The sequence below is a fragment of the Anser anser genome (genome assembly GCF_964211835.1).
Source record: "Anser anser genome assembly, chromosome: 27".
Lineage (NCBI taxonomy): Eukaryota > Metazoa > Chordata > Aves > Anseriformes > Anatidae > Anser > Anser anser.
This window is the reverse complement of record NC_139748.1, coordinates 2552282-2576305: the sequence shown is the minus strand read 5'-3', so window position 1 is coordinate 2576305 and position 24024 is coordinate 2552282. Positions and strand designations below refer to the sequence as shown.

Sequence of the window (24024 nt, the reverse complement as noted above, 5' to 3'; positions counted from 1 at the left end):
CCCACAGAAGGTTTTCTGGCGCTTTAATCAGTTCAATTTTTGTCCTGTGGGTCGCAGAGGATTAGACAACAGGAAAGTCTGGGGAATCAGCTCATCCTTTGTTATCAGCAAAAATTCTGTTCCTGGTTAAACCAGTGGGAAACTTAAAGTATTTTGCTGAATGCTGGATAATTCAGAGCTCATATGCCAGGGAGATAGCAAAGAGGTGTCCTGAATCTGACATTCTTGTTTTAGCCTGATATTGTCGCTACCAGTAAGGACTGATCATTATGTGTTCTCTGCAAGATTCAGCGTGGCTGTCATCGCACAGTCCCCCTGCTATGCAAGCAGCTGTCCCAGAAAGGTCATTAAAATCACTACAGGATGGACCACGGGTAACACTGCAAAAGATAACGAAAGGATTTAGAACCTAATTCTTTCTGTCTGTCAAAACCATGCAGCATCTGTCACTCACTCGCATGGGCTCCAGCCCCTGGATGTGCTCAGTGATGACATCCCTACCTGAACGGGGCTCAAAACCCCACCGAGTGCAGTGGGAGCAGATTTGGGTGCAGCCTGGATGACACCCCCAGCAGCTCCTGTTGCTGCCTGGGATGCTCAGTTTGTATCAGAGCAAGTTACCCAAACACCCTTTTGAAAGCCCAACCTGAAGCAAACATTGTTGAAGATGTGTATTACAGAAAATGTATTATTGGCAGTGCCCAAAAAAAGAACATGCACGCAACAGTGAAAAGCGTGCACCGAAATGCCTGATGCCAAGTGCCCTGAAGACCATGCAACTGCATTGCATGATTAGAATCAGCATTTGTTTGAATCCTAAACCTCAGGACCGCATGTGTACCGGCAGTGGGAACTGTGCAGCTGTAAGCTAGGGGAAGATGAGTTTCCCACCCAAAAATGCAGAAGGAGGTGAAGGTGGGAGCGGGAAGGAGCTGTGCCTTGTGCCTGCTCCGGGGCAGGGGCGAGCACGGCGATGTGGGGCCGGAGAAAGCAGGGCTGGGCCTGGATGCGACACGTACCAACACACGCCAACAAGGGCTTAGGAGTCCAGATGATAAACAATAATGAGAACAGCTGCATCCCAAGTGAATCCTTCCGAGAGAATGTAGGAGATTCAGCTTATTCAAGTAACATTAGCATGGGGCAGGGTTAGATTGTTCTGCATTTTGACCTGATTTAGTAATTATCGTTCCTTTATAGAAAGATGTGTTGTTTAAATATCCTCTAATTTGCTTTCAGAGATCATAAACCTCTCTGTATTATCTGCTGCGATGTACTACAGACAGATAATGACTGACTTTTGCCTTCTTTACTCGGAAAAGTACATTTAATTTTGCCAAATAATGGAGGCATTTGTTCATCTTTAATACTATTTTCTGTGCTTCATTCCCTTTTACCTAATAAAACAACCTCCTTTGGAGGTCCAGTCCGCATGATTACTCCTATTGCAGAGTGCTGTGTACAGCTGAGGGCACTGATGTGTTATATATTCATCAAAAATATTGTACAGAACTGCTGCCACAGTATCACACAGAACTGCCTGGTCTCAGGTTTAATCTGTTCCATTTAATGCATGCATAGCCATCAAGACTTCTTCCAAATTACTTGTAATTAACACAATGTCATTACAGAATGAGGGTGTCTTAGGCCAGCACTGAGTCCACATTTAGTGGAAGGGGCGGCTGCCAGGAGCTCTCTCGAGAGCACCTCTGCTGATGGAAGGGAAAGACTTGTCCCACGCAGCAAAAAGAGCTCCTGTACTTAAACCCAGGGATCGTTCCAGGTTCTGCACAGCTACAACAGAAAACCTCCATCTACTGGTTCATTATATGCAGTCCCAGCTATTCCCATAAAAGCGGACTTCATTGCATCACTTTGAGCAGATTTGAGTGTTAGTATTTTGCATGCGCAGCACTTTTTCCTGGATATTTGCAAAGCTTTTAAAAATATGAAGTAGTTACTGCTTGTGCTTTCTCGAATGTATCAATTATTTTTAATTTCTCTGTTACTGTTACAGTAGCATACAAATAGAGTTGAAATGAGAAGATTTTTTTCAAACCTCAGGAAAAGGGATTTAAGCATCCCCAGCCACATTCAGATGGGAGGGGGAAGAGCAGTAACAATAGCTTGTTCCCTACATATTTTTGGCTGGTTTTAATGCAGTTTCTGTTTATATATTCTATTATATGGCTAATTATTCATTCTCTCTCTGGCACTTTGAGACGCATTGTATATTTTATTATTATTTGAGTTGTAGTGCAATTGTTTAACCATTCTGCGGACAGGCAGTGAGGGCGAGATTTGCAGCCTGAGCAAAGATGGGGCAGGAATGGCTTCGGACGCGGAGCGGCTCCAAAGGACACGTCCGTGTGCAGTTTTCTGCCTCTGGAGAAGGCCAGGTAAGGGCAGGGCGCCTACCCCCAGCTGAAGGAGGAGTTGGATGGAGCTGCTCGTGCCCTGCAGGTGTTTCATGGTGGGGCAGAGGAGGGTGGGGAAGCCAGCACCCAGTATTCCTGCATGGGATTGCCACCCGGACCACAGCACCCATCTGCCTCCACTTCTGCTCCATGATTTCTTTATTTTGATTGCATCACACTTCAACAAGGCAAGAAACGGCATCAGCCGAAAGACCACCACGTTACTGTCCATTAACTTCGCTTTATTTGCTATCTGTCCTTCCAGGAACACACTCACCAGCAGTGCCACCCAGGCCAGTTGTCCGGGTGAGACAGCAAGTGAGACAACCTCTGCTCACAGCGCCTGATTTCTCTGCGCAGGGGAGGGAGGTTCCTGCCTATCTGCAATCTCCATTATCGGTAACAAAGAACTACAAATACAAATGCAGAACAGCACGCCGAGGGAAGAGGAAGAAGCCCTCTGGGGTGCTTTTAAGAAAGATAACTCCTTACATGCATATAACAGAAACAATTCCCAACACTTCTGGCTAAGTGACCTAGCAATACAGATAAGAACGGAGATAATATGTGATGTTCAAACACAAGGATGGCATTTCCCATAACTGCACAGAAATATGGGACACTTTCCCTCATTTTACTGTATGTAATTGATATGAGGCCAGGAGCTGCTGGCAGATTAAATTTTACAACCCATGACACACCAAGGCCTTGACTCAAAAATTACTTGCACTTGGCTCTAATTATTCACATTCCACCAGTTCAGATGTTAGAGATATGTGCCATTTATTCCAAAGGAACATCATTCGCAGGCCCACAGTAGAAAGAACGAGGGGCTGAACCACTGCAGGGATGCGCAGCCAGCAATGCTGGAGAGCGTGAGGTACCAGGAAAAGAGTGAAGGAGCAAGAACCTGATGTGGGGAAAACAATCAGGGTGATAAAGTCTGCTACAGTGCATGTAGCCCCACACCAGCAGCACTCAGGTTTCTTGCTTTGGGGCTTGTTTTTGGCTGCGGGCAGGAGCTGGTGTCCCTGTGAGACCCCATCAGCCCAGCCGCTGGGGGAGCAGAGCTGCTGGGTGCGGGGTGAGAACATGCAAACCCCGCACCTCTGCGGTGTCTTTGGTGGCAGGGGGCCAATTCACATCAGCTGATGCCAGCCGGCCCCAGTGCTTATGGCACCCATCGACACCTCTGCTCTCAGGAGGGCAGCGTGGTGACAGCTCCAGTCTGCTACCGGTGGACAGAGAAGGAAGTAGATTAATAATGGAGAGGCTCCTGGGTGCTTGCAGTCTCACTCAGGAGTGAGGACGGAGGTTTGAACAAAGAACAACCGTGCCAAAACACCCGTATGGTCAACGAGTTTCCAGACAAGCACCCACTGAAATTTGGAACAAACGCCCACAAAAGCTGGCCTAGCAGAATCTAGCTTTCAGTAGGGAACTGATCCAAAAGCCACCAAGCTCCCCCCGAACGCTGTCACTGCATTCCCCCTGAGCCTGGGCAGCAGCCTCCCCAAGCCCTGTCGTACCCGTGTGTTAAGCCCTGCTGCGGGCCATATTGGAAGTAATTCACAGCGTGGTTCAGCTGGCTGGGCTCCTTGTTGTGTAAAAACACCAAATGGATGAGGCTGACTCTTTTTCTAATGAAATTCAAAAAAAGAAACTATAATTATGCTAGGAGAACATTCATTTGCTTGTTAAGTGAAATTTGAAGGGGAAACTTTAATGATGTTGGGAAGAAAATCAGATTCTCTTGTTAAACTAAATTCCAAGAGAACTCCACGCATATGCTGGACAGCACATTAAGCATCAAAGACTCATCAGTGATTCATAGAAGGCTTTTTTTTTTTTTCTCAGCGACATGAATTATTTTCATGGAAAAAGATATGAAGATATCTGAGATGAAGACGAGGGGTGAATTTATTTTCATTTCTGTCCTTGGGAAGCATAGTGTATAAATAAACCTTAAGTTTAAAGGCCATTTAAAAAATCCCACAACTTTATATTTACTTTTCATTCTGTTAACACAGAAAAATAGGTTCTAATCCCTCAAATTCCGCTTGGAATTGTAAATAGGTTGATCTGTTTTCAACTCAGCTAAGGGAAAATGAATATATAGTGCAAGTCAGTCTAGAGGTTTCCTTATTAACTCCTTTGACTCTTTGCCTGCAGACCCGATCCCGTTCCTGCCCCGTACCATGCCCCATGTCAGATCTGGGAGGAATCGCTGCCAGCGGCCTGACGCTGGCCAGGCTGCCCGCGGCTCTGCTAATCACCTCCTGACTCGCAGGTACTAATCATCTATGCGTGCGAATTCAGCTAAAATCAACACCAGCGGAATAATAATATTGTTGTTACTAATAATCCTCTTTCTGAGGAAGGATCTTGAAATGTTAATTAGGCGTGACATTAATAAATTAAGCCTGACTTCCCACCAGCATTAAAGTATTTACTTAACATTATAGCACAAATAGGTACACTGAGGCAAGGAGAACTAATCTACTTTCATTTACACACTCCTAATTCCAGAATAACTCCTTTGCAGTTACTAATTTGCTTTGGAAAAGTACACAGGAAGCATACACCAGATTTTGAAGTCATTAATCTAATTCTGAAGTTAAGTGAACATGAGCAAAATGTCTTTTCGTGGTGGGATTTTGCACGAGGAAGGCACAGAGCAGAGTAGGGGCAGCAGGATTAAAGCCTTGCCTTTTCATTTCCTTCACTGAGCATTCCCGAGCGACTCACCCACCTCTCGGTGCCTCTGGTTCCCCTCCTGCCCTTCTCCTCCCAGGTGCTCGCGAGCTGCTCTGCTCCATGCCTGCCATCGCTCGGCAAAGCTGAGCTTTGATCTCGGAGGTGGGCGCTCACAATTACTGCAACACAAACAATAACTTGAAGTTGTTAATGAAGGATACAATTAAAGGCAGCCGAGCATATATTCCTGGAAACGTGCTCATAAATTCCCTTGGCCCGACCTGCTCGGAGGCTTGGGAAGGGTGCTCCTCCTTGGCCACCCCAATAACCCAGCTTTGGTCCTGCTGCCGCCAGGCTCAGCAATACCAAATATCCACAGCTAATTCACCAACTGACATTTAAGGAACAGTAGAGCAGAAACATGACAAGTGAGATTCAAATACAAAGGTGTTTAACGTTATAATATATCAGAGGTGTCTCGTGGCTTTAATTGTGGATACTGCAGTTGTGCTGCTATCCATCAATCATCAAATGTCGTCCTCCCCCCTTTCTCTGTCATCTATCACCGTGGGTTTCCAACTATCTATCAGCTCACGTTCCCCAGGAAAGTCCATCATGCTGCTGTTCAAGGGCTGAGCCATATGGGAGGAGGTGCAGCATGAGCTCCCAGGTGGACAGAGAAACCCCAAAGCATCGCTCCAACGCTCCCCTTGCCTTAAGTGCGTGGCCATCTCTGGAGGGTGATTTTGCTCTAACAGCCTTATTCTTCCCCTCCCCAGTCACCATCCCTCCTCCCACCCATGAGTTATTAGATGACATAACATTCACTTTGGCGAAATATATTATTCAAACGGAGTGGCTTAAAATTGAAATGCTTACATGGTCATGAACCCAGGCTGCAGTTAAAAATAAATCCCTTTATCTGTGCTGCATTCTCAGGCCTGCATTTTCCATGAAAAGTCCTTTAAAATACTCCGGACTCTGAGCCTGAACAAGATCAAATGTGACTTTTTAAAAATAGGATGCCTGGTCCTCTCTGCTTTCCTCCTTGGGCCGACAATGGGAGATAAATTTGCTCCGCAGGAACCTTTTGTGGGCCGTGCTGCTGAGGCAATTTGCAGTTTGCTGTGGAAAAGGCATCTTACGCTACATTTATCACCCCCTGCCGCTGGCTACAATTCAACCCACTTGGAGCCACTGAGCAGAGGTGCCGAGCCGAGCTCCTGCGTTATTATTCTACATAATAATGGGTGTTCAGGGAAGCAGGAGACAAATATAGAGTATATTCCAGAAAGGCTCAGCTGGGGAACGGAGGTAACGGGGCCGAGGGGTGGGCGGCAGGAGGGAAGGCAGGAGGGAGGAGGGTTGGTGCAGAGCCTGGATAACCTTGGTCATCCAACGAGGCCTCTCTCTCGTGACGTCTGGGAAATGCTTCTGCCTCACCACGTGGTGCTCGATGGCTCTGCCCTACCTCCACCCTCTGCCCTGCACCTACTTGGGGTGCCAAAGCCTCTCGTGAGCCATATGGGCTTGCAGGGTGACGCTGACTTCAAAGCACCACTGTTGAGGGTATTTCTGGGCAGGAAGGAAGTCAAGCACAAATGGCATGGGTCTGGGAAAGAATGAACTTGCCAGCACAGTATTTATGATTCTGTTATTTCATCTGTGATGATCCCTGGGTATTCACTGTGTGTTATTTCTAGGGGATCCAGGATGTGCCCTTGGACAATCCTCATCTCACACGGGGTGACAGCTCAGCCAGATGACATGGGGATGGCCATAAAGCAAGGACTCGAACAGGAGATAACGGAACAACCTGCCACATTCCAGGTCAAAGCACTGAGAAGTTCATTAAGCAGCCTACAGCCACACTGTAAGTTAGCAAGGAATCCAGTTTTGATACTTTAACCCTTGAATTCAGCCTTCTCCTCCCATATAAATATGGATCTATTTCCCTACCATAAAACTAAAATGATACACCTAACATATCATATAAAGACAGCAAAAAAAAGCTACATAACTATGTTGTAAGCAGATATAGATGATCAGAAGACAATACTGTATTTTTATACAGTCACTTTTTAAGGTTCAAATTCAAAAGAGGGATAACTTTTCACTAAACAGAGCTCACAGGCAAATATGCCTTTATCTTGCCGTCCTATGCACTTGCAACCCTGAGCGTTGTTGAAAATCTTTGGTGAGTGTTTTGGGTAGCAAATGCCTGGTGAGGAGACATTGTGAGCATGTTAATTGTAGGAATTTTTCTCATGTGTCTGAAAAGAATGACATTCCTCTCATGCTTCAGTATTCCACATCTGTGAGGATTTTATTTTTAAAACAGAAGAATGAAACACAACGTCCTGTCTGAAGATGTACGGTTTGATCCTTCGTTTGCTTTGTCTTTGGTCCCTGCCAGTGTCCCTGTTTGACTCCTGTCATTACCATCCCTTTGCACAGGTACCCCCTGCCCCCACTGCTAGCTCTCACAGCTAAGCTGATACTAATTTTCCTTTTCCAGAGTAAGATGATTAATCAGATCTTTGAAAGAAAACTTTCAGCTGGATATTTGTATGCAGTCCCTAGACAGAAATGCAGATTTAAGGAGAGAGCCATATGCAAGCACGAAGGGAGCAGATGTTGTACAATCAAGGGTAATTTAAAAGAGAGGGGGAAGGTGATAGAAGGACAAAATGAATCCAAAGTTGAGAATTTCTTTGTTGTTGCCACAAGCACAAAAATGATGTTCTACTTTGCACCTTCGAGTCCCATGCTGAAAACACTGGTTGTCTTTCGGGTCACTGCCACCAAATGCCACTTCTCTCTCCCCAGATGCTGCAATTTCAGAGCTGTGCTCTTGGTTCTTGTACTGAACAGAGAATTCATCTTACACATCTTTCCTTTCATCCTCCAGCCTCTTTGGGAGATGGAGAATTCCCTGCTTTTGAGTCATGACTTTGCACTTAACTCCTGGCAAATACGATGCAAAGCGATCACGTCACCGTGTCTAGCAGCAGAGACAAATAGGAGCCTGCCTTGCTGTACTCTGTCATCAGTGGATTTAATCCACATATTTGTTTTGTCATCCCCTCTGAAAAGTATGAGCATAGCCAGTAATGTCCATGTCTTACGGAGGAGCGTGCAGGGATGCTGGTGTGCTCCAGTTTCGTGCAGGAGCCATCATTCCACCAACAGCACCCATTGGAGATGCTTTCCTGCAGCTGCAGTGTTCAACGTGGCTGAGAAGAAAAAGAAATAAAATAAAGGGAGGACCAGACCTTGTGAAATCCAGAAAGGATGAGCTCTGCAGGTCAGGACGAGGTAGGGGCAGAGTTTTGTGTTGGTTCCAGATCCAAAAAGCTAAAGCAGCTGCCAGGACTTTTCTCCCGACTCTACTTGTAGTGCTGTCAGCCTTTTATATCCGTGGAGATCAAGTTTTGCTTTTCTTCCTTCCCTGAAAAGAGACTGAAAAAAGGAAAATAAAAGTGGTGGGTTTTTTTGTAATTCAGTGCGATACTAATCAATTGTGACAGGATCTGGAGAATATTTTCACGGTGCCAATTATTTAAAGGGCAAAGATGCCATAGTACCATTAAAGTAATAGCGCAGACAGCTCTCTAGGACATTGTGGAACAATGTACTAAATGTTGTTCAACTTGTTCAATGAAATAAAGTATTGGATCATTAACCTTACCAATGTCAATGTGTTGTCACTATCAAATTCAACTAAATGAGTGTCCAAGGTAATAGTTAGAAGCACACTTCCCACCAAGGAATGCATTAATACATTATTGGCTGCTAATAAAGAGAAACTGTAATGCAGTGTGAGGAAGTTGGAGAAGAGCTATAAATGTGCACTAAAGAGAGGGTCAAGTGGGATGGGACCGAAACATACAGGTGTGCACGGGTGTGCAAGATTTATGCCCTCACACACGCACATTTACAATCCATGGTGTGACTAAGCAGGAAATTTATGAAAGCAAACTCCGAAGTTGTAAACATGTATTATGGGAGCCAATGTCTGCAAACCTCCTTTGGAGCAGGATTTGGAGCACATAAATATCTTAGACAATTTGCTTGTGAGACGTCCTGAAAAGAGTCACATTGTTAGTCTCTGTCAGCAGGGCTGGTGGGGGGAGTTCTGTTCTGTTCTGTTTTGCTTCTCAAAGCAAAGAGGAGAGGAAAGGCTGCACTCTTCAGGTGTGTCCCAGGTGAGGCATCGGGGAGCGGGTACATCGCACTGCAAAGGCACCGATCCAGGATCGCTGCTGCTCAAAAACCTCTTGCAGAGGCAGGTGTGACAAGGTGAAAAACATTACTGAGTAAAATGAACGTTGTTCCAAAGGAAAACGTTGGCACAAAGATAAAAAGGATCAAAAAGCTTGGCCACTGTAACATTTCAGTTGGAATTGCATTCTCAGATAAAGTGAGCAGAAAAGGCAGCCTTTTTCCTTCTTGGTCACTCATGGCAGCAGGATACCACTAGGAGTAGCCCACGGTTGCCAGTGCAAATTGAGTCCTTCGATGTTTGCAATCCTATTTCCACTTTATAATGAAATGGAAGACAGAAAATACAGATTTAAGTTATGCAGAGGTGGAAAAACTACCAGGATACTGGGCACCACTGGCGTTATTTCTGGGTCCATTTGTATTTCAGAATTAATGACTTAAATGGGGTAATTTAAAATAGCTAATTCTTTTCACAGAGTCTGCACGAGCTCAGGTGATGTCAGACATGCTGTCACCAGGAAGGTTAAATACTCTTGGTACTTGCTAATTACCTAATCACCATTACTATCTCATATTAATTCTATCCTAAGAATGGATTTCATTATGACTAACCCAAGTTATTAAAGAATGAGCTGTAAAGAAAACCCCTGTTGTTTGCATTCATTTAAAGGAGAAGAAAAAAGCCCATAATAATAGCGTTTCTACCTAGCATTAGGCAATCCTGAAAAGCAGCAAACATTCTCCCCTCCTGGTGGTTTGCAAGCAGAGAAGCTCTGCTCTGGTGCCTGCGCTGCATTCCTGCGCTCGCAGAGCTGGAACACCTGAGCACAGCACCCAAACTGCTGCTTCCAGCTCCGTGCACCCCGGCGTGAACACGGTGCGGCTTTAGCCTTGATCATACGCCACCTCTGTCTTCTAAATTCATATGGCATTGATTAGTTCATCAGTGCCCTTGAAGATAAACCCTTGAATTCCTAGCTAGTGTTGAAGTGGGACTGAGTGGTGCTTGTGTGCTACAGTGGCTGCAGATGGAGAATTTTTATTGTTCAGGCTGCATCTTACACATTCCCTTGACAACTTTGGAGACGACTGACGAAATCTGTAGCACTGACTCAGCTCTGTTTTCACCATGGCCATAAGAGGACGCATCAGTACCTTCTGTGGGCACCAAGCAGCAGAGGAGGTGCGCTTTGCTGAAGACCTGATGGTTCGTGGAACCAGGGCTTGGGATTTTCACCTGTTAGGGAGTTAGCAGGAACACTTCCGAGGCAGGTAGGTTTGATGGTTGTTTTTAGCGCTGTGCTATTAATCCTTACATTTGACTCAAAGTGTGCATTAGGCGATGGCAGCTACATAGTTGCTACCTTTTGAAATGCTAATTGTCAAACCAAAGTTTAGAAAGACTATTTCAAAGCAAAGTTGCCATTATTTGTAGGCTGTGCTCTAAATGCAAGAGCTCAATTATCTAGAGTGTCAAACTTCTGACACCTTTGCTGATCCATAAAAACAAGGGAGATTAAAGACTTTTCTGGAGTAGAATCTCATTTGTATGCTCAGAGCTATTTACTGCACTATATTTTGTGGGCAAGCCCAAAGCCTGCTGAGTGGTCAGGACAAGATATTTATGGTTACTTGTAACACCTTACCAGGGGGATAGCATTCAGCTTGTAGACACACTTTCATCGTCTTCATGGATTTTTCTGAGCCAGGAATCCATGCTTTTAAGATATAGAGGAGAGCACTGAAGATTCTTTCAGGCTTTCGACTGTCTTTTTAGAGACAACAAAGGATTTCCTTTATTGTTCCTTTGACTTTCTCTGCTATTAGTGCATGGTAAAGAGCATTAGTTCCTCAGAGGGAAAGGCACTATGATTTATGCAAAAGATGAAAAGATAGTGTGAAAATGCACTTTTGGTAGGAATTTGCATTTGCAGTTCAAGTGTCTTCTGGAAAGTCATGTCTGTCGTATCATGGTCAAAACTATGGTATTCTTAGCTCTTCGGTTTTGACTCTTGCCCTAAAATTTCAGCCGAGTAGGAGCCAGCTGAATTATAAGCTTTGGCTCAACTTAATTTTACTCAGAAATACTTTAAAAGAAGAGCATAGTATGTTGTCCTAATACAAAAGAATGTGACAGGCTATGTTCTGGGTCATTTGGGAGATGAAACACTACATTTTTGTCACATTGAGGGTATCACATTACACTCTGCAGCATGTAAAAATTTAAAAGCAATTAAAGGTCATGAGCCACATCAGTGATCACATTGCTCACGCTTCAGTTCATCCAGAGCTCGTATATTGTATTTTTGCTGGGTGGTGCACGGGACATAATTTTTCAGAATGGTCTGTTTCAGTTTTTTGGCGTTCCTCTACTGACAAGAGGGTTCCACTTATCACAAGGATCCCTTCTGAACATATGGCCTTCTGCGGCTCCCCTCGTAGAGACTTTACCTGGGTGGCAGAGCATCTTCTCCTCTCACCCTCAGAGAACCACAGACCCCTGATGATCACAGATTCCTGCACTATGACATGCTACTGACCTATCTGGGGCTGAGGCAGAATTCATTGCTATTTCCAAGGGCATGGAGAAGTCAACACCGGTGTAACCAGACGGCAGCTTGACAGTTTATATACGCCCGAGTCAGGTAACAGACCCCCTTCATCATTCCTGCTGCGGTTGCAGAACCACAGAATAAACGTGACTTCCAGGAAAAGTGCTGAAGGAGGTGAACAACACACAAAGTGCATCCGTCATGAGCCAGAGATACCCAGGCACCATTCACCAGCTCCACTGAACATACCACTCGCGATGTGCCCCACTACTCCATCAATGGCAGCAGAAGCTTAATGGGTAGCAGCAGAGCAGTTAAGTGTCAGGATTATTAATTAACGGGTTAACATGCCCTGCTGAACTCTTGTCTCCACTATTAAGAGGGTTGTAGGTGCCAGGATTTGATTATCTGATTAACTATATGCCAGCATGCCCAGTTACAGTATTTTTTCATCAGCTGGGTTACCCCTTGATACAACAAATTTCACCCCTTTCCCAAGGCAGCAACGTGGGACCCAGCTCTCTAGCCAAACCCAGCACAAATCCATCCCTTTCAGATGAAACAGAAAAGTTCAAATACAAGCCCAGAAAGATAACTTTGTTGATTCTCTTGGCTCAGTAGTTCTCCAGCTGAATAAAGATTCAGCTACATCTTTATTGGCCTTTATCATCAAGAGTTCTTTTCTTAATGGTGTCCTTAAGATGGTTTTATCTGACTTGAAAAAAGACCGAAGGCCTCTTTCTCCATCTCTTTTCAGAATCCCTCCTCTGAAGCTCCCAAACAAGGCCAAATGTCAGCACAGCTTTCAGCTCTAACTAATGGTGCTGCAGCCAGCATTTCCTTTGCTTCCCCGGTTCCTGACACCCCGACCTACAAGGTGCAGAGCCCTGCCCAGGATCGAGCTGCTCCAGAGAGCAGCGGGGATTTCATCCTGCTGGGAGGAAAACCTGCTCCTGTGCGTCCCAGCAAGATTCACACCAAGTCACCCCCGCTTTCGGTCACACGCCGAAGCGAGGAAGGAAAGAACAGGCGTAAGCTGCACTTAAAATTTAGAGGTTTCGAAAGAAATCCTAACAAGTTCAGGGGAAGCTTGGGAACTCCAAATGTAACTAACAGCTGCCATTTTCAATGAAAGCTTAAAGTTTTCATCAAGTTGCACACAGGATTAGAAAATTGTCTCCATTTCAGTTTTAACATGCATAAGCTGAGCTGATAGGTAACGCTGAGCAGCTTTGAGGTTGCCAAGGAATGCTAGAAAATCAGTTTCATACGAGTTAAAGATTGAGCCTTTAGCATATATAATTTTATAAAGAAATATGCTAACGCTCTTCTGCAGCCAAGGCGGCAGAAGGACATCAAATGTGGATGCACAATAGGCACTGGACTGCCAAGTTTAACGCATCTAAAATGAGCAACCTGCTTCAAAGATCCAATCAAGCCTTTGAATGCCCCCTCAAAATGCCATGGAGATGCTCCTCGTTCAGCACAAGGTGGTCCAAGCCGAGCAGGGTTTGGCAGGTCTGTGCTAGAAAACGGGAAGTCTGCGACTGCTTCGTGGTTTGGAGTCATTCCACCTTGGATACCTCCAGCAAGAAGCATGAGTTTCACATTAAAGTACAGCCCTTCACGTGGATTAAATAACCCTCTCCCTCTGGGCACGACACAGAGGAAGGAGCTGGAGTCTCTGGTTTTAGCACCTATTGCCTTAACGAATTCAGCCTGGGATACAGCTGCAGTCCGTAGTCATTGCTGTGTTCCAGTACATTTAACACCTCCTAAACATGGATAAATGGAAAACCACATATACCACTGCATTTTGCAAGTGAAATGTTTTTATGGTTTTATTTTTTTAAAGCTGTGATAGATAAACTGCACAGTCCAAAAGAGAACTGATCTGTGCAAAAAAGCTCTCAGCATTCACATGTTCATTTGCCCCATTTATTACATCCCCTGGCACCTAACCTAGGAGCTGGGATGAGTTGCAGCTGTGCCTCTTGGATGATATTATTATTTGGGATGCCATGATAATGTGACCTCTGGCTGGTGAAAGAATATCTAAATAAACAGTTTTGGGGGAAAAAAACGTGATCACAGTCTGAGATTTTTGTTCCAAACCATTGCCTCTCTGCTGGTGATGCAAAATACCACTGGAGAACTGAGTGTCTGCTTCTGTATGCAGCTATTCAATGTGTCTTTTTCCATTTCTAAAACTCACCACGCTATTCTACCTCCGTTGTTTTAAAGGAATATTTATTTTCATGTATAACTTAGCAAAGGTTATTGTTTGGGGATGCGCAGTAAACCTTAAGATCCTATGGGGAAAAGCAATTGTGGCTTTGTTCTCCTGCTGTGGGCTCTGCTGGTTATGCAGTACCTGAGGACAAAAGCCCCAGGTGCTCCTGCGCGGCACTGCTGACTGCCTGGTCTGGCACAAGGGCCGTGAGAGGTCAACAACAGACTTCAGTGGGTAAAACCAAGCGAGAATGGGAGAAGCTGGCTCCACCACCCCACGTGCCGTCTCCTCCAGCCTCGTGGAGCTCTGCAGCTCCTCACCATCTCCTCTGCAAAGTGGAGCCTCTTCAAGAGCCTCCCACTTAAGATAGTGTTAGATGAATGCTATAACAAAAGCCATAATAAAACAGCATGGAAAATCAGGGGACAAAGGAACAAAACATTTTGAAATAGAAATTAAGCTGGTGGCAGAAAGGAGTCTAAGGAGCTGTTCAGATGCTTTAAGATCTAATCCATCAGCTTTTTTCTTGCCGGTTTAATTTTTTTTTTTTTTACAGGGCAATTTCATAAAAATAGATTTGGCGCTTTGACGTTACAATAAGTGCCCTGAGGAAAAGAAGATAAAGGGCAATAACATAACTAATGGAAATAAACTTAACGGCATTAACTGGTCAGGAGCACAGAAGAAACCACCAGTTGGTGGGTGGAAGAGATACAATCTTTTATTATTACTTTTTTTTTTTTTTCCTAGCATACTGCATCAGTGTATAAAATTCAGATGTAAGGACGCAGGTTTCCAGGGTACAGATAAGAAAGTCAAAATGACTCATTCCAGAACAGAGACAGGTTAGCAAAGATGTATGCTGCAACGCCCGTGATTTACTTCTCATGCTAAATAAAGCACTGGGTGTTGCTGCTGTTTGGATTGGTATCTGTTACTTTTCATAGATTATGTCTATGCACATCCATGCTGCGAGAAGGCAGACCAAAGAACAAAAGCAACTTCTTCAGCAAGGGAAAAACATCTTTGGATGTATTGGGTTGCAACAACAACTTTGGATGTATTGGGTTACATTTACAGATTTATATGGGGCATCTTCAGTGACTTCAGGGCATTTTCACCTACTAACTCAAAATTTTCTTTTTGCTTTCCAGCAGCCCCAATATCCTATTCAGCTGAAGTACAGCAGAGAGGATACACTGAGGATACCCAACAGGAAGAGAGAAGGGAAAGCCTAGAGGGGTTCAGACACCTGTGGTCATTTCATGAGACAGGAATTTGTGTCCCTTGTCCCTTTTCCCATAAAGCAGCCATCCTTTACTTGCCCATGTTGTCAAATTCACACTGGGAAATAAAGTGTGTTAATTTTCAACAGCCCAGACACTGTTACTGTTCATTAGGAGGTATGTAGTGCTTTGGCTATCCAAAGTGCTGCACTAGTATGAAGTGATTAATCTTTGCAGTGCTTTCCCTGTGATGAATTAGGAGGTCACTATCTTGCAGAGGGTCAGAGGGAGATGCAATGGGACACGGAAGAGTGCGATTTCCAAGCCTGCCACACTTTTGACTTCCATTAGGAATCAGAAAATCATATGGGATATTGTAACAACTGGGGTCCATGATGGCCTTGTCAGTCTGTCAGTCATCTGTGCTTCTGTCCATCTGCCTATCCTTTCTCTCCTCTCCCCAAGTGCTGGTTAAGCTATTCAACCAGAAAAGGAGTCCAAAGGGTGGGAAGAAGGGAAAAATATCCACTTTATCAAAATGATAGATTTGATATAAAACTCTGACTTAAACATTCAACTTGCTCTGTTTTAACAGGGTTGTCAGCAGTGGACGGTGAGTTTAACTTATGAAAATCAACAAAAATGCTTTCTTGTTGCTTCACACATCATGATGAACAATAACCTGACAGGAGAAACAAGCCCTGATTAAGAAAGGATTGCTTTTTGAGGCACGCCAGTAATGAAGTATGAAGGAAATTGAAGACTTGCTGCTCACAGATATTAGCACAAACCCAGCTGTCTTGGAATTATTTTTTTAACCACAATAGATAATTCTTGAATGATGTGCCTGAGAGATGAATCCTGCAACCAAAGGAAGCCATCTATTAAATTAACAAGTATATTTTCAATTCCTTCAAAACAGAATGTAATTTAATCAGATCTTCAAAGCCAGAACAGAAATGTTAAATGTCTTTCAGAAGTGATTTCTGCAGAGGTGATCCTGGCGAAGGTGATTTGACTAAAGCATTTGCTGTAGCTCAGAACCTCTGCTACAAACTAAAGAGCAAATTCTGACATTCACGGTCACTTTTGTTCTCACCCACTCAAGCAGGCTACGAAGGAAGTTCACCCCGTGCTGGGGCACAGGCACGAGGCTGATGCAGCACACACGTCCTGGCTGAGCTCACAAAAGTTCAGCCTGGAGCGCACGCCTGTCCTGTGGCTACTCGGATTTAGGCAGAGCCGCCTACGCCTGCGGTTTCCCCACAAGCCATCTCCTGAAGTTCCCAGTCGGCATTTTCTTAGCTGGGCAGCACTCCCCTGGAGCTCATGTCAGCCTCCTGCAGAGCATTTTGCCCTCCCAGTGCTGCTGGAGTGGCAACTGGCTTACCCAGCACCAAGTCCTTCACAGACAGGCCATTAAGAGGCCCTGTTTTTCCCCTCATTTGCAGCGAAGGGACCCGGGGCCGTCTGTGGGCGCTGCTGACGCTGCCCCAGGCCCTGGGCCCGGCCGCTGGTGTGAGGGGCGGCCTGGTGGCTGCTACCGCGTGGCTGGGATGTGCACACGCGTGTGACAGGGACATGGGGACAGGGACGCTTGGGACATGGCTTCGTCCTGCAGCGGGTATCCTCCCACTCGGCCCCACACTTGGGCTGCTGAACTCAGCCGTGGCATGCCCTTGTGTGGCGTCCTCTAAACTCAAGTGGAGCCTGTCACAGCCTGTCATCACAAGTAATTATTCAAGGATGCCTGAGGCGATACCGATGGATTTAAATACAGAACAGCAGGCCAGGTTAGAGTCTGTGTAACTTAGTTTGTCATTTCCTTCAGCCTTCTCTTTAAAAATGGATTTTGGGGCTCAGGAGAGTTCCCAGGCTGCCTGCTCAGGAACCTGACGCTTGGCTACACCCAGGCTGAGGTCAGCAGAGCCTCTTGCACCGCTTTCCCTTCCCCACATCAGAAATCCACACGTGAACAATACCTCCCCTTGCTGGGATGGATGGGGAATCCCTTCCCATGTTGCTGCTACCAGCACCACACTGGGAGGCATCTCCCCTCCCCTCCCAAATGCTGCCTGTGGGACAGAGAGGATAAGAAATCCTGTAAAATCTACTAAAACTTCCCAGAAGCTGTCTAATTGCTTTTCTTCCGTGGCGGATGGCTACCCCCTAACCAGTAGGAGGGTAGGCGGGAGAGATCTGAGCTGGAGGATAGCGTAAAACTACTTGGAACTGAAGGGAATTAATAAGAAACTACTTCCTGATTAGCAGGATGATCATGTCATTCTGCAGGTAATTCCCCGGCTTTGCAGGTGGCTGGCCTGGAATCCCATTCCAGGAAAAACAGCAGCAGCACCACAAAGCCCTCCCCAGCCACGGAGCTTGTCCCTCCTCCCTCTCCCCCCTCTTCTCGATAGGCCCCGACTACAACTTCAGTCATTAGCTCGCAAATTAGTCCTGGATGCGATCTGCAGCAATGCTTATTTAGGCCTGCAGGCAATTCCCTCACCTTTTAAATGTTACTGGGGAGTGCTTAGAATTCTTTTTTTTTTTTTTCTTTTTTGAACAACAACAACAATTTCAGTTAATTTAATTATAGCTGGGATTTAATGTTTAAGAGCTATCAGTTTAATAAGTATCAGGGATCCGTATCTTTGTTATCAGCATCTTTGCGAACCGCTGAGCAATGCCTGCACCACGCAGGGGCTGCAGAGGTGGAGCTGAGACAGCTCCCTGCCGCTGCCAGCCCACGTTCCTCCACCTCGGGCCGGTTCCTGCACCCCTTGGGGTGGCTCTGCCCCGTGGCACGCGGACGCTTGCACCCACCTGCTCCTACGCTCACACTAACCACAAGTCTCTAACGGCCAGCCAAAACCAATGATAATTTATTTTATTTTGAGTTACCGGTGCCTCAGACTTCCATGGCTGACTGCTGCCGAGCTAAGCCTTTTTTTTTTAACTAGGCAGAAGTGGGTCTGATTCTCATTTACACCGAGGTTGTGAATGCACTACTCTTTATTGGCCAAAGCAGTTTGGAAATGATTTTCAACCCCTTTCAGGGATAAGTCTAAGCTCTGCTATGGCTACATAGCCTTCCAAACCCCAAAACACAGGTGCACCTACTCTTACATGCTGGTCGAAGCACTTTACTCCTGCTTTGTCAAGGTGTAAATCACTGCACAAGGTGCAAGGCAGAACTGAGCTCAGCTCGGAGTCTAGAAAGAGCCCCAGTGCAGAAATGGCTCCTCAGGGAATAACAAATTATCATCTTATCTCCACTGATGCTGCATTTTATTGCTTCTTAATATTTTTTCTGGGCTGTCCACAGCCTTTTATCATCTCTCCTGCACTTGATTGCAGCTTTATGGCCTGCTGTTCCCTCCCCATTTCTTCCCCTCCCTCTTTTGCCAGTCTCTATTCCTCTTGCCCAAACAACGGCTTTTCGCAGCCACCTCATCTAGCCTAGCCGCTGATATTCCTCAAGGTTCAGTTGCTTTTTCCATTGTTATTTGCAATTTATCTGATTCCCAAACCTGACATTATTCTTCGCTGTGATATACAGTTGCCTGGCTATTGCTAACCATGTGCAAGCATATTATTCTGCATTGACAAATTTTATTTATTTAGCTGCCTTCCCAAGTTTAGAGCAGCATTCACTAAATTACAGATTTTGATGTCTGCAAATCATAACCCCATCACACAGATAAGACAGAATTCATTACCGCAAGCCCTGCCATTGCATGGAAGAATTTAGGTCAAACTGTTTTGTCCTTGGACAGCATCCCTGGATATCAAATTCAGTGCATCCTTCTTTTACACAAGTTCTCTCTGGACCCAGAAGAACCAGCGACACCCCTCAGTTTATACTGGAAACCTTCAGATCCACCACCTTGGCTTATCAGGAGCAAACTTTGGCCTGAACTGAACATAAGGTAAAGGGTTGCTCTGCAGCTGGGCAGCTGCCAGCCTGTCTACAGGAGCCTGTCAGACAGCTGGAGCACAAGAGCACGTACCTAGAAGGGGACCTTAACGACTGGCCCAGCCATCGTGCACCTTCTTCACACCATTAACAAGGAAAAAAAACTCAGCAGCAAACCTGGGGACTTGCAGGAATTGATCGATCACATAACCAAATGGGATAACCTTCCTTCCTGCCCCCTGCTCCGGGGAAACAGCCCTGGCAGGTGGACTTTTTTCCAACAGCTCCTACGAATTGCCAGCTAACAGATATTTTTCTTTCCGTCCATACTTTTCTTTAAAATGTCTGTTAAGTCAAACAACAAGCCTATCCCCTGGCAATACTATCACAGCTTTCATCTTTTGATTTGTAGAGGGGAGGACTGCAGTGCAGAGACAATTAGTGAATACAGGTCACAGACAGTCGCTGAGGACACAGCGGCAGCATTACCAGTAAACAGAAATGCTGTAGCATTATAGCCAGGATTGAGACCCTGGATTCGTAAGAGGCTTAAAAGGAGCAAAAATGGAAACTTAAGGGTTTGGAGTCATCCTACCACACTTCAAGCACTTAACTGAGGTCTCCAAGTTAGAAATCCCGTGCCTAATAGCTGTTCAAAGGCATCTCAGGAAGCTCTTTGGCTGCAGATGGGCTGCATTACCTTCTGTAAGGTCTCGCTGGCTCTTTCTCGTGCAGCTCTGCTCCCAGCTCAGCTGCCTCAAGTAAGTGAAGCCTCTGACAAAGCACAAAAAGCCGCAGCAAGACGCTTACAGGAGGCCACCCACCCCACAGCTCCAGCCTCTTCCTATCACAAATTCACAGGTGTGGCACAATCTCCTAAGGGATAAACGTGCCCAGCACCCCGTCCCGAGGGCGCAGGGCTCCGGGGGGCTGCGCCTGGCACCTCGGCCCCGCAGTCCCTGCCTCCTTTCCCTGCTTCTGCCCCTGCCCCATGCCCGCAGCTCCAGGGGGAGGCCGCCTCCTGCTGCACTGCCTGCGGGGACACATGGGTCCGGATCTTCTGCGCATCAAAGCCCTAATCGGGTAATGACTTGATGGATGGCAGGAGTAGACTCAGGGGATTTCGCTTTATGCAGAGCTCCCAGATACCAATCAGCAACAATAGGTTTTATATAGACAAAAGAGACAGAGAGGAATATCTCTGAGGGTAATGTCTCCTGATAAGTGGCAAAGCAATATCCCTCCCCTTGGCGTTCTTCAGACACAAACTAAGGCAAGTTTGGACAAAACCAGCTCCCATTGATCGACTCTATGATAGGTTTGCTGGATTATTGACAAAGTGCTCTGTAATCATTCCCCTGTAACAAGAAAGGAAACAAGACAGGCCTGAGGAATGAGGAACAGATCAGATGTTTGTCACATATTAAAGACCCAATCACCAGAGTTGCACGCCCGATTAAAAGCAATAACGGGAACCAGACAAGCTCCTTGCTGCAGCTCCCATCAGCTTGCACTCACGCAGGGACCATGGCAATTCCCATCACGAAGATGTGATGGGGTTTTGGCTCTGCTACAGGCTCCTGAAGCTCCCAGGAAGGCGAGGCCGGGTTTGCTTAGGAGCCTTCCAGCAGCAGACCTGCATCGACCAAGCACTGACGCCTGTTAGAGGGAGTTTTGTTCCCTGTACCATGGGACTACCAGGCAGGAAGGTAAAAGATGTTTGCTTTCCAAGACGACCAGAGGCTGTGCACCCTCACATTACTTAACCCAAACTATTAATCCTGCAAAGATATGGGTTTAAGTGTGACAGTACAGCCTCCAGATCAGAAGGCTTGAAGAGAAGGCACTGTAAGCTTGCATTTCCCTATAGCATATTGTGTCACTATACCCACGATAACATGCTCAAATGCAGAAACTACGTATGTTAGAGAAGACAGCAGAATAGAGATCAGGACTATGCCTATGAAAACAGCAAATTGGCATTGGTTCTGCAACACCAGCTGAGCAAAGTGTTTGCTCACTGCTAAAGAACCATAAGTGCACATCTGATAGATCTTGCAAGTATATGACACTAAGACATGTCCTGGAGAAAGTCCATTAATGTGCAAGATGGGCAATCTTAATTTTATACAGACTAACAAAAAGCCATCAAATGGTAATAACTTCCACTTCCAGCTTGTGTTGTATTTGAACTGGTGACCTTGAACAGAAAGATATTATTGATCCCTTGGGCTACTTATTAATAACAGATTTGTCGCTTCACGTCTACTGTTGCTGTGCACAGGTACTGCTAAGCAGCCCACAGATTCTGTCCCACAGAACACTGCATTGCAGCAGTGACGCAACTCCTTAATGTAGATGTAAAAGTCCTTAGCTAGAATTCAAAGAATAATGCAAATTAAGATTACCATCAAATACTATTGAGCACGAGGCAAGGAAAATAAAGTGTAATGTGGTTGCTTAGTAAAGAAAATGGCAAAAGGATTTGGTGGTAGAGCTGCAGGTTCCTTAGGCTATAGCTCAGCTTTTACTCTTTGTGACCTTCCAAAGGGAAATTTGAAGACTACAGGCTCTATTTGCAAGAACAGCTGTAAGAGAGGAGGTCATGCTCTTTCTGCGCACTTTTCACATGAAATCCCATTCCGGATTCACTAAGATGAGTCCGCGTTGTGCTAGAAGAGCCATTAGTAGGTGACAGTAAGCACAGCAGGAAATGCAAGAGAAGTGAGTTGGGCAAGAATATGGCTAATTTATCCCAGCTAAAGACCTGGCTTAAAAATTAAGTAACATGATTAACAATAAGAAATCCTCTCTATCCGTCTATAGTCATTACAGTAAGACATGCTTTTCAGTTTTGACAGGGATAAATTGAGCTAGCTCTGAAACTGCTAGGTAAGAGCATTCTGCAACCCACACAAAACCCACATAAGGACATTTTGGTGAGAGATGCAAAACAACATAAAAGCAAGACAATATACCAACTTGAGCAACTTCTTATATAACTGCTAAGACATACTATACTTTAATTTATGCACAGAACCTGGCAAAGACTTGGAACACCTTTCCTAAAGGGCACTGAGTGTTTTTATATAGCCTCCTGCATACAAGCCTTCAGTAACAACCCACTGAGAGACCTCAACTGCTGGAAACCCGCAAGCTTCTGGGTAGGACTGGGAGGGTCGGGCACTCCTGACAGCTCGGGTTGGGTGCACGTACTCAGATCTGGATGGGAATAAGGCACACGGCTGCACAAGGAAAGGGGGATCGGTTGTGAAGAGGAAGGAGTGACACGGGAACAGCCGGAGGGCTGCAAAACATCACCGATTTCCAAGAACTGCACAACCATTTTATGTACTCCAGTTTACAGAAGCAAGTGCTTGTAGCTAATTTGCATTTCTTACGACAGCTGTCTTGCAGAAAATGTACTTAAAGCAAAGCCAAGCCAACAGATACAGTCACTTCCTTCGGTTATGAACAATTTCACTTTACTACTTCATGTGGATACATTCAGAGCGAGCGAGACTTGCATGGGAATGGGAAGAAGTCTTGCTGGAGTCTCACAAGCAAGCTAATTGGTCTCTAACCTAAATCATAAAAAGACCTGTAATTATACTCCTCAGAATTAACACAGAGGGCTTCTAAAAAGGCCCATTTTTTAAAAAGTGAATTTATACTATTATAAGACCTGTCGCTTCCGAGTAATAAAAGCGGAGATGTTACGTTAAGCTGCGTGTTATCCTGTTTGTTCAGATGGTGCTTATGCCAGCTGTATACAGCAGAAAAGCAGTTTTCAATTTATTTTTATTGCCCCTCTCTAAAAGCATTCCATTACAGGAATATTACACTGCATGAAGCTTCAAACCACCATCGGCAGTTTATTTGCTTGTTTTGCTGGGGTGGAATAAGCAGTTATTCGCAGGAACTCTTATTACAAGTTCATGTGCGTAACGCTGCGTTTAAGGGTCAGTGCTCACTGCCCCCTGCCTTCCCTTCCCCCAGGGCAGAGATTTCTGTCTGCAGAACCGAGGTGGGTGGAAACTTCACTTCGGGTTTCACCAGTTTTCACTATTTTCATTCTCGTGGCAGGGCGAGAAGGCACGAGGGCACCGCTGCTTCCCCGGGGGACCTGGGGGCAGGCTGGCACTAAGTGGAGCAAAAGTGCTGAACCAAGTGGTTAGATGATTAGATAACTGGGTTGTTATTCAACATACCCACATCTTTCTAACATCACCGTGTCTCGTGGCCTCACTTCCAAGGTAAGCAAGGTGTGGTGTGACTTGCAAATAAAAGCAGGCATTTTAACTGATTATTTTATAACTGCTGAGCCTTAAATAAACTTCCAAACTTGGATAGGAGGTATTAAAAAAATGTGGTTTTAACCCAATTTATAAGATGTCATTGGAATACCTAACCTGTTTGAGTATGATATACCCAACTATTAAACTTGGAGCCAAAGAAAATATATAAAGAATGTTTTCTTAATGCTCATATTTGGCTTATTTTTTCAAGTTATTACATGAAGTACAGAACCAAACCTAGCACACTGTCCTGACCAAATTGGAAAGTTATACTAAAAGTAATTGCTACCCAATAAAAAATAGAAAAATATACAGCCAGGTCCTCCTTTCCAAGTCTTTAAATTCCTCCATGAACTAATCTTTTCCCTCTGGTGTTGGACTCAACAATTTGATATTTTATTGCTTTTAGGGTCAGAAATTCACTCACTATATTATCAACTCAAGGGAAAAAAAAA

General features: G+C 45.2%; 1 protein-coding gene across 1 annotated transcript in view; it reads right to left on the bottom strand.

The window, feature by feature from the left end:
- PLXNA2 (plexin A2) overlaps window positions 1-24024 on the bottom strand; it is a 381872-nt gene that overhangs the window by 197078 nt on the left and 160770 nt on the right. The window contains exons 5-6 of the mRNA XM_083812470.1: window positions 8390-8576; window positions 5170-5293 (exon numbers count right to left, since the gene is read on the bottom strand). The gene's annotated coding sequence lies outside the window, so the exon portion shown is untranslated. The remainder of the gene's footprint in view (window positions 1-5169; window positions 5294-8389; window positions 8577-24024) is intronic.